The 11,513-nt window shown below is 30.2% G+C and overlaps 1 protein-coding gene across 3 annotated transcripts in view; it reads left to right on the forward strand.

Annotated features, from left to right (window-relative positions):
- The first annotated feature begins 7,404 nt into the window (after window positions 1-7,404).
- The window catches only part of LOC21385344 (ankyrin repeat-containing protein At5g02620), a 9,665-nt gene continuing 5,556 nt past the window's right edge, over window positions 7,405-11,513 (forward strand). For all 3 annotated transcript variants that reach the window (XM_024165875.1, XM_010098542.2, XM_024165876.1), the window contains exon 1: window positions 7,405-7,632. The gene's annotated coding sequence lies outside the window, so the exon portion shown is untranslated. The remainder of the gene's footprint in view (window positions 7,633-11,513) is intronic.

The following is an 11,513-nucleotide window of genomic DNA, read 5'->3' on the forward strand; positions in this document are numbered from 1 at the left end:
TTCATTCCTATTTAAGAATCTGTAATGAGGTATGAACTGTGGATGAATTATTTTAGCATTTTATGCTTTTAGGAGGTTTAAGTCCCTCGAAAAATCATTTTGGAGGTTAAAGTTCTTTCGAACTAACTTTATTTATCTTTTTATAGTAATTAAGATACGAATCTATATAAGTTACATAGATACTGCAAATTGAGCATTCAAACACTTTTTTCTTTTTTTGAAAAATAACATAGTTTATTCAGATTGCGGAGACAGTGCTATAAATATTGGTGTTAAAATCTGTGATGATCATCTTATTTTCATTTGAAAGGCGCTCACAAGATTGAGCAGCCTGAAAATACACTACCAATTGAATGTGCAACAACTACTCCATGATTTAAGATATAGCATAGCTGATGAAACTTTTGATTGATACATTCAATCAAAAAATTCAATAAATTGTTGGGTTCTAAAGAAAATTACTTAAGGTGTTACATTGATCATTGATGTATATGACATTTAACACTAGTTTAAAACCGTCGTCCAATGTGCTCATTTAGGTGTCGCTATCAGGACATCTAAATTCTAATAACAAGGTTTTTGGAAAACCATTGTCTAATGTCATAAGTAATTTTGCCTGACATTACCATTGATTTTTGAAAAAAAAAAAAAAACTATCTTACAAAATTTAACAATAATCTTAACAAAATAGAAAAATTACGACTATAATTTCATTTACAAACTGTCCCTACTTTACTCTAACCTCATACATATGTTTTTAAGTATAGTAACCAATTGAACTGAGTAATTCAAATTGTATTAATATCATAGTATATAATATATCACGTGTTTTACGTGGATTAAGTCTTGGTGTTTGGTGAGGTTTTTATAACAAGTCTTGGTCTTTGGGGAGCATATTTATTGGTGGAAAGAGTATGGCCACAGAACTACTAATATCTCATAAATGTACAAAAATGGCCACATAACTACTAATATCTCATAAATGCACAAAAACAAATTAATACAGACATATATAGATGTACAAAAACAACTGTTGTGCGAAACTCCTTGCTTTTAGTTTGTCGATTGATTAACTTGGCATTGATGGCGTTTTTTTTGCTGTGCCTTTCAACGCGAGTTCAGGCTGCTCTGCTCTTAGTTTCCAACTACATCAAGTGAGGTATGTATGCATAATGTATGTATGTGGCATATATAATTAATTTTTGTTAGATTTCTATATCCAAATCAAATATAAGATGTAATTCAATTTAAGTGTTGTCCCGAAAATTATTATTACAAGAAAATTCAACGCTTTGAACGTTTTTATTTACTTTTGTTCTTAAATTTTCAGTTGGGGGTACATATATGGTACGTCATCAAGAAGCTTGGCCATTTACACTTCATTTGATGAGAGGGAAAGAAAGAACGTAAAGAAAACTAGTTTTTCCTTTATCCCAGTTAGTATTATAAAAGGAAAGAAAATAAATGATCCAGACTATATATTTTATCAATGAATTAATATTTCCTCAATTTAAACTGAGAACAGTAGCTATTCATGTAAATCGTCACAAGTTTTATTCCAAAAAACCTCTTATACGTTTGAAGAGATAAAATATGGTGTACCCATTTCTCTTCTATCAAACATACTACTAGTGCTGGAACTTTGGACGGGCCGCCCGCGACTGCCCGAAAATACTAAGTTTTTGTCCGAGTCCGACCCGCCCAAAAAATTTAGGCCGCCCGCCCGAGCTCAAAAATGCCCTTGAACGGGCTGCGGGCTTATATTTGGCTGCCAGAACCCGGCCGGGCAGCCCGAGCCGGCCCGAATAGCCCGAATTGTTTTTAAATAATTTTTAATTTTTATAATTATTAAGTTAGTTTGTGTTAAAATGATATAAAAATCAAAATCAACATTCAACAGACATTATTAACACAATTGAATAAATTAATCATGTATATTAATGATGTATATTAAATTCGTAATTCATGATTGTCTCGTTAAAAATCTTACCAAGAAAAACTCAATTGGGATATAAACTTGGTAAGAAAAAAAGAGTGCAATCATTTTGTTACGAATTACAAATTTTACAAACTTACAAAGTTATATAATTACAAATACAATGTTAAAAGTAAATACATATTTACAAATTACAAATTTACAATTTAATTTGAAGTTGAAGGATCGTCTTCAAAATTAAATGTTAATCGATTAAATTCATCAATCCATTCTTGACTTGCCGGTGAAATTTTATCCTGTAGACGTTGATCGGCCCGATCCCAATCCTTAATGCAAACCAAGACTTCAATAATATCCCTTTGCAATGCATTCCAGCGTTCCTCAAGTATTCTTCCTGTCGTACTGAAGGCTTGTTCGGATGAAATAGTGGAGACTATGATCGAAAATATATCCATTGCTAATCGAGTTAGGATTGACGAAGTTAATGTCCGTGCCCTCCACCATTGAACTAAGTCAAACGATTCTGCCGTACTGTCGACTACTAAGCCTTCACTAAGGTACGCTATCAGCTCGTTGAAGCTGCGCTGCCGCTGTCACTGCCACGAGAGAGATTGAGAGAAATTGAGAGGGATTGAGAGAGTTTGAGTGAGAAAAATGTGTTGGGGATGAGAGGTATTTATAGGGAAATTTTTGGGTTAAAAAATTGATTTTTTTCAAAAAAATCCAGGTGCAACGGCTATTTAGGGTTTCGGCGGGTCGGGTTCGGGCAGCAACAGTAAAAAAACTAGCCGTTGGACGGGTTTTCGGGCATGTCGGGCATTCAGGCAAAATTTGGATTTTCGTGCTTATTTTCAAGTCGGGCACCAACGGTCAAAATTTTGAACGTTTTTCGGGCATCAGGCGGTTCGGGCATTCAGGTAAATCGGGCTTGGCCGGAAAAATTTAAAAAAAAAACTCCGAAGAACGGCGGTTGACGGCGCCTACACGGCGGTGGGCTCCGGCGTGGTGATAAAATTTGGGCTGCCCGAGCTCGAGCCTGAATTTACAACTTCGGACGGGCCGGCATATGGGCCTCCTCGCCGAGCCTGAAAAATTCGGGCCTCGGGCCTGCCCGCCGCCCCAAAGTTCCACCACTACATATAACAATTATGTTTTCTCTCAACAAAAAAGAAAAAAAAAAGAAAAAAATCCTTTCCATTCTTATTTTTCTAATAAAAGGATAATCAGTACTTGATCAACGTATTTAACTTAACAATTTGAACATGTTTGTAAGTTTTCAAAAAAAAAAAAGAAGAAAAATCCTTTCCATTCTTATTTTTCTAATATAAGGATAATCAGTACTTGATCAACATATTTAACTTAACAATTTGAACATGTTTGTGAGTTTTCAAAAAAAAAAAAAAGAAGAAAAATCCTTTCCATTCTTATTTTTCTAATAAAAGGATAATCAGTACTTGATCAACATATTTAACTTACTTAACAATTTGCACATGTTTGTGATTTTTCAAAAAAAAAAAAGAAAAAAAAGAGTTTGTGAGTTGACTTAATAACTGCCCACGTGACTATTCAATGACTTTCTTCATTAGAAGGCAACAAACACAATCCCTATAAGAGTGTTGCATACACTATGAGCAGTGCTAGATTTTAGGAATATAAGGACTTGTTTAGTTTGTTGATTTAAATTTTTAATTTGAATTGAAATATAATTTTATATGAGAGCTTTTTATTATAATAAAAAAGTTAAATATAATTATTTTTAAGAGTTTTTTACTGTAACAAAACTCGAATTCTAAACTCAAATCAATAAAATGAACCGAGCCTTCCTAACTCAAAATCACGAATTTCAAACCACATTCGCATACAAGCCCAAGCCTAATTTTAAGTGGGTCTCATTTTTTTTAAGGAAATAATAGAAAATAGGTCAATATGAAAAGCTTAAGAAAGTATATAGACCAATTTTTAGTTATAGAAATTAATATGTCATAACTTGTCAAGTTATGGTTCATAACCAGATAAGTTGTGGACAAACTTGTCAAGTTATGGTTCATAGCCAGACAAGTTATGAACAATTATGGACAATAACTTGTCAAGTTATGGTTCATAACCAGACAAGTTATGGACGAAAACAGTAATTTGGCCTATTTATTAACTTATGTAAACTATTAGCCTATTAATTTTAATTCATCTCAAGTCTTAGCCTATTTCTCTCTTTCTCCCTTTTTTTTATTTGAATGTTAAGCCCACATTTCTTCATTACGTTAAGTAATTATAATTCCCAGTTGCCAATAATTTTTTGTACAGGAGCCTTTGTAGATGGAAAGACTTCACCAAAAAATTTTCCAAAGCAAATGAGCTTAATTAGTCAATGAGTTTGTCATCTGACATGTTCAAAATCCTCATTAGTATCCTCTTCTTCAAAAGACATATTATTGACATCGTCTCTACTCATATTTATTTCCATATCATATTCTGAAAACTTAGTATAAACACTAATGAGATGTAACCAATAAAATTTGGATTTGAACCTGACCAAAAAGGAAACTAACAAAGTTGACTTTTCAAGTTTTATTTATTTAATTAATTCGGAACGAAGATTTTAAGTATGATCTCAAGGAGATCATGTGTTCGGTTGATTTTTTTTGTGTTTTTGGGTTTTTGGTGATGTTAAATAACTATATTATATTAATGTATTCATATTATCTTTATGGTTATTTATCTTTTTTTTTCATTAAGTAATCAAATTTGAAGAGATTTACATTGATACTTCTCATCCTTTTTCCACTCTTTGATATAGTTTTTGTTGTCATTGGAGTTTTTTGATCTCTTTTGCATATTAAGATTCTTTCTACTTCCCCTCAAAAGCCTTCTCAAGCCACGCAAGCCAAGGATATTCCTCTCCACCTGCAAAAACCGTTCACAGTTTTATCTGGAAAGGAATCTCTCTCTCTCTCCCCTCCTCTCCATCTCTTCGTTTGTTAAAATTTAAAGCTCCGTTCATTTCACCGATTCAAGTTTAGAATTCGAGTTTTGCTATAGTAAAAGGCTCACAGAAATAGTCACATCTTACTTTTTTGTTACAGTAAAAAACTCTCACATAAAATCACATCTCAACTCGAATTAAAAATTCGAATAAGAGAACTAAACAGACCTTAAGTATCGTGTTAATATTAAAAGCATATAACATCTGAATATAAAATCCGATAAAGGAACCAAAAAGAACAAAAATAAAATTTTAGGGCAAGAAGCTAAAAAAGGATAGCAGAGAGTAAAATGAAAAAATAAATAAGTTTTATGGCAAAAAGGACTAAAATGAAAAAAATAAAGTTTCAGGGAAAAAATTTTAAAATGGTTTAAAAATGATCAAAATGTAGAAATAAATGAGTTTTAAAGCAAAATGAACCAAAACAGGAAAAAATTAAAATTTTAGGGAAAAATGAAAAAGGCCAAAAAAGAAATAAACAAGCTTCAAGGCAAAATGGACCAAAATGAAAAAAGATAAGGGTAAAAATGAAAGAGAAAGGCCAAAAAAGAACTAAAATAAAAAGATAAATAAATTTTAAGGCAAAAGGATCTAGAAAGAAAAATTAGACCTAAAATAAAAAAGAGCAGGGACTAAATGAATAAATAAATAAGTTTTAAAGTTGGGCTATGTATTCGTAAACCTCCCATCAGGTTTAGAAATAGTAGAAAAGAATGATTTCTTATATATTAAGGCCCCGCTGATTCGAATTTAGAATTTGAGTTTTGTTACAGTAAAAAACTATCAGAAACAATCACATCTAACTTTTTTACTATAGTAAAAAGTTATCACACAACATCACATCTCAACTCAAATTAAAAACTCGAAATAGCAAACTGAACTGGCCCTAAAGATTCCACCATGCATGACAAAGAAGCAGTATTTGAAATCAACCATGTGAAATGCTAAAAACCACGGTACGTATAGCATGTGAAGAAAGCCCATTAGCAGCCTCTTGGAAGAGATGAGAAATTCTGAACGTTACGTTTCAATGCCTTCCATACTCGGTTTTTGTTTGAGTTACAGTTAGGGTTCTAAATATTCTAAGATATTTGTTTTAATTTCATTTACAAACTGTCCCTACTTTACTCTAACCTCATCCATATGTTTTTAAGTATAGTAACCAATTGAACTGAGTAATTCAAATTGTATTAATATCATAGTATATAATATATCACGTGTTTTACGTGTATAAAAGTCTTTGTGTTTGGTGAGGTTTTTATAACAAGTCTTGTCACAGAACGATTAATACCTCATAAATGTACAAAAACAAATTAATACAGACATATATAGATGTACAAAAACAACTGTTGTGCGAAACTCCTTGCTTTTAGTTTGTCGATTGATTAACTTGGGATTGATGGCGTTTTTTTGCTGTGCCTTTCTACGCGAGTTCAGGCTGCTCTTAGTTTCCAACTACATCAAGTGAGGTATGTATGCATAATGTATGTATGTGGCATATATAATTAATTTTTGTTAGATTTCTATATCCAAATCAAATATAAGATAATTCAACGCTTTGAACGTTTTTATTTACTTTTCTTCTTAAATTTTCAGTTGGGGTACATATATGGTACGTCATCAAGAAGCTTGGCCATTTGCACTTTATTTGATGAGAGGGAAAGAAAGAACGTAAAGAAAAAGAGTTTTTCCTTTATCCCAGTTACATCATAAAACTTTCTAGCAGATGCATCAACAATTTTGAAAAAAAAGGATCACAATTTATCAAGTACAAACTTATCCATAGGACCACAATTTACTATTAGGATACGGCAAATTAAGCATTAAAACACTTTTTTTTTATAAAAAAACATAGTTTCTTCAAAAAATATCACATCTAACTTTTTCTGCTAAAGTTAAAAGCTCTCAGAAAATGTCAATCTCAACTCGAATTGAAAACTTAAATTTGCGAAGTGAATTAGGCCTCAAGGTGTTGTTACATCGCTCATTTTAACATTGATCATTGTATGTATATGACATTTAACACCAGTTCCAAACCGTCGTCCAATGTGCTCATTTAGGTGTGCAGAGGCTGGGTATAAGAACATCTAAATTCTAATAACAAGTTTATGGAAAATCATTGTCTATTGTCATCTTTTAGATCCCATTTCTTAATTTCGCCTGACATTACCATTGATTTTTGAAAAAAAAAAAAAAACTATCTTACAAAATTTAACAATAATCTTAACAAAATAGAAAAATTACGACTATAATTTCATTTACAAACTGTCCCTACTTTCCTCTAACCTCATCCATATGTTTTTAATTATAGTAACCAATTGAACTGAATAATTCAAATTGTATTAATATCATAGTATATAATATATCACGTGTATTAAGGCTTGGTCTTTGGTGAGATTTTTATTATAAGTCTTGGTCTTTGGTGAGGTTTTTATTACAAGTCTTCGTGTGTGGTGAGGTTTCTATAACATGTCTTGGTCTTTGGTGAGCATATTTTTTGGTGGAAAGAGTATGGCCACAGAACTACGTACTAATATCTCATAAATGTACAAAAACAAATACACACACATATATAGATGTACAAAAACAAGTGTTTTGCGAAACTCCTTGCTTTTAGTTTGTCGATTGATTAACTTGGGATTGATAGCGTTTTTGCTGTGTCTTTCTACGCGGGTTCAGGTTGCTCTGCTCTTAGTTTCCAAGTACATCAAGTAAGGTATGTATGCATGTATGTGGCATATATAATTAATTTTTGTTAGATTTCTATATCCAAATCAAATATAATTATAATAAAAGCCATACATAATTTCTTAGATGTCTTATAATTAATTTTTCCTAAAGAGTTGGACAACATAATTTTTGTTTTGAAGGTATGTGAAGCATCTGATGCTATTATAATGAATCTCACAACCCCACTGACCAGACTCCCTCACAAAGATGTAGGAAAAAACAATGCATAAAATGAATAAATAAGAAAATAAATTGTTTTTAATTCTTATTTTATTTTCTGAAATCTATTCTTAGAATACAATTGCCGAACAATATTTGTTTTATGAGATTAAGGCTGCGTTTGGGAGTAATTTTTGGAGCCAAGAATCACTTTTCTAGCTAACTATAGTTGATTTTAGTATTCGGTAAAAATTATAAAAAGTGTTTTTTAAAGAATTTTTGAAAAATCTACAGTCAAAATCAGAAACAGACCAAAAATAACTTTAACTTTTAAATTGTGTGAAAATCAGGCTAATACACCCCTGGTGAATTCTAAAATTTCCAATCTTTCAAATCTAAAATTCAGACTCATAATATAATATAATATAATAATATTATAACAAATAATGTCATAATTATATTAATAACTCTAATATTATTATTTTATCATATAATATGATATTAATAATATAATATAGTTGTAATTTTTAATTATATTATAACTGAAATATTACTATTGGTCACCGAATCGAATTTTGATGTGAAAGCGTGGGGGTAGCGGATTGTGTATAACAAAAATTTTCATAAAACCTTTGAGATACTCTATAGATTATATTAATTTATGCATGAATAAATTGATCAAATTAATTTATTAATTAAGAACACGAATAGGAATTATACCTAGCGACTGATTAGAATGATAACTTGAGTTCTTTGACCTCGAACAATCCTCACTCCAATGCTTTGTTTAGAAAACCCAAGCCTTCCTCGTCAATTCCTTGAATCTACGAAGACGTGTGTGTGGGCACACCTGAAACAAAACGGGTTAACAAAAACACTCAAGAATTTCCATGAACACCAATGCATGCAAGACATGGAATTTTTGGAGAAAATTTTTCCTCTCACAACACTTGTGAAATCGGCCATTCTATAAAATTAGGAGCAAAAATTGTGTCAAAAATTGTATCTCATAATTTTCTACTATCTCTTTATTTATAGAATAGTAGTTAGATTCTTAAAAGAAGTCTCATATTTATCTCCAAGATAAAGCTTATTAATTATCTCACATTTGAATTTGGAACAAATTTTACTTTCCTTTATCCACTAATGACTGGCCATAATGGGATTCTTATCCCTGTGGTAGCCGCCAATATCAGATAGGGAAGGAAAAGAAAATCATCATTTATCCTGCAGTCCAATTTTGACTCAAATTTAAATTCCAATTTAAGTCAAACTTAAATTAATTTGAATTCTAAATTGATCAACTTATCTAGATGTGTTCTAGATGTGTTCACACCATGTGTTCACACTGTGTGTTCACATTGTGCCTTGCGTTCACACTATGTGAACACCTTCACATAAGTGATCCAAAATTTAAATTTAAATTTAAATAATCACATTATTTAAATAATAATTAATTCTTAATTAATTATCTTTGAGTGTTTAATTTTAGAATTAAGTAATTTTAAAATTCTCATTTTGCCCTTAGTGTCTTGTAGAATTACAAGGACGACGTGGGGAATCATGAGCCTATAATTTCGAGCTCTAATAAATTTAATAATTAATTAAACACTTTAATTAATTAATTAATCTTATTAATTCTAATAGTTACTCCACTATAAACTTGGAATTGCACTCTCGTAATTATACATATAAATTACTTCTAAACCGTGAAGTATACATGTGATGTAGTCACTGCATATAGATCAATCCTCCATAAATAATTCATAATTAGAGCTAGGTGAAATCCGTTAACCTCTCTATTTACATCTTTATCCTTGAGAGTACCATTGATTCTCTAATAGACAGTGATTCATAAAACACATTCATGAATCGGAGCTCATACTGGTCCAAGTACCCTCAAGAGAATTATTTATCTACTTCTTTCTCAAGAAGGAATGGATTCCATCTCGTATAATAACATTCTCAGCTACATACTTTATCATGTCCCCAAAATACAAGGAATAGGATTCAAGATCTCAGAATTTGTACTGAGTAAATCAAAAGGCACAAATCCATAAATAGGAGTCTGTTAAGAACTCATGAAGATTATTCTATATATGACCATCGGTAGACTTAATTAGAATTTCTATACTTAACGAAAATTATCAGAAATTCATATTGTGTCTGTGTCCTTGTTCCACATAATCTCATTATGCGAAATACACTCATTCAATATCCCGCCATATTAACAGTGCGGATAACACCGTTTCACTTTAAATGAGAATGACATGTATTAATAATGTTTTAATTAAAGATTCTGAACTTTAAGCAAATTCATCATGAACACCATTTTGATTATTATCCTTAAACATTATCCTCTTGTATATAACGTTTAAGATCACATAAATATTCATAGAATTTTTATTGATATTCATAAATATATACACATAAAAAAATAAATAAACTCTTTTATTAAATAAATAATAAATATCCTATTACATCTCATGCTTCTAGAACACTACTCCCAACAACTATTTTTTATATAATATTATAATATGTTTTATAATAGTGTAATTATATTAACTATTTTAATAATATTATTATATTTTATGTCATAATTATATAATATATTATTTAATAATTGTTTTATTGTATTATATTAAATATAAAAATAAATATACATTGTATTATAATTATATATATTATATTAAATATAATAATAAATATATATTATATTGTAATTACATATATTATATTATACTACAATATAATATTATAATATAGTTGTAACTTTTAATTATATTATAACTGAAATATTATAATCTATTTTGATCATCTTAATTACCCACAGTGATTCAACTTCACAATTTATTAAATATTATTATATTGCTTTTGAAATCAACAACACTTATATAAATACAGTTTACCAAATACTCAACTGCTTTTTGTAATAGTTGTTTTTTTCTTCAATATAGCTAAAAATATTTTTTTTTACAAAATTTAGAGCACTATTAAACTGGCCCTAACTCAGAGTAGAACTTGTTCTTGTTTTTGAAAACACGATTTTGAGAATAGAAAACAAAAAATATGGACGGACAGACCAAAATTAAAAAAAGGAATGATGAAACTCAAATTAAGGAACAAATCAACAAACACAAATGGTTCTGATATATCCATCCCCAGGCAAAAGTTATTACCAACTCTTCTTCCTAACTTTGAAGCCAACAAATTGCGAGATCTCACATATCACAAGAAACTCACAGATTTCCTCTGTTTTCTTTGGTGTACAAGGCAAAGTTACAGTTAATATTATATGAAGATTTCAGTACTTCTATCAACACCTATATAAAGAGTTCACAATAAATCTATTATGATACATGATTGGCTACTCGATCATCTGCTAGACTAGATTACCAACTCTAAAAGTACAACTCACTTGCCCTTTTTTCAATCCACTACTTAGTTACCATCTAGACTCATGATCAAACCAACCACTAGATTTGACAATCAGTTTGATTCATAGTTGTTGTGTTAAACAGATTTAAAATAAAATATGAATAACAGAAACATTTAAAAGATAAGAAGATTTAAGGTGGTTCGGCTTTTGGTTTACTTTCACGCACAAAAAAGGCAAAAAATTTCACTATAATTAAAAAGTGATTATAAAAACTTGTCAAATATCTTTCATTATCCAAATTCTAAATACACTCAAAATCTCTCAACTTA

The sequence above is a fragment of the Morus notabilis genome, unplaced genomic scaffold (genome assembly GCF_000414095.1).
Source record: "Morus notabilis unplaced genomic scaffold, ASM41409v2 Scaffold1676, whole genome shotgun sequence".
In the NCBI taxonomy this organism is placed as follows: domain Eukaryota; kingdom Viridiplantae; phylum Streptophyta; class Magnoliopsida; order Rosales; family Moraceae; genus Morus; species Morus notabilis.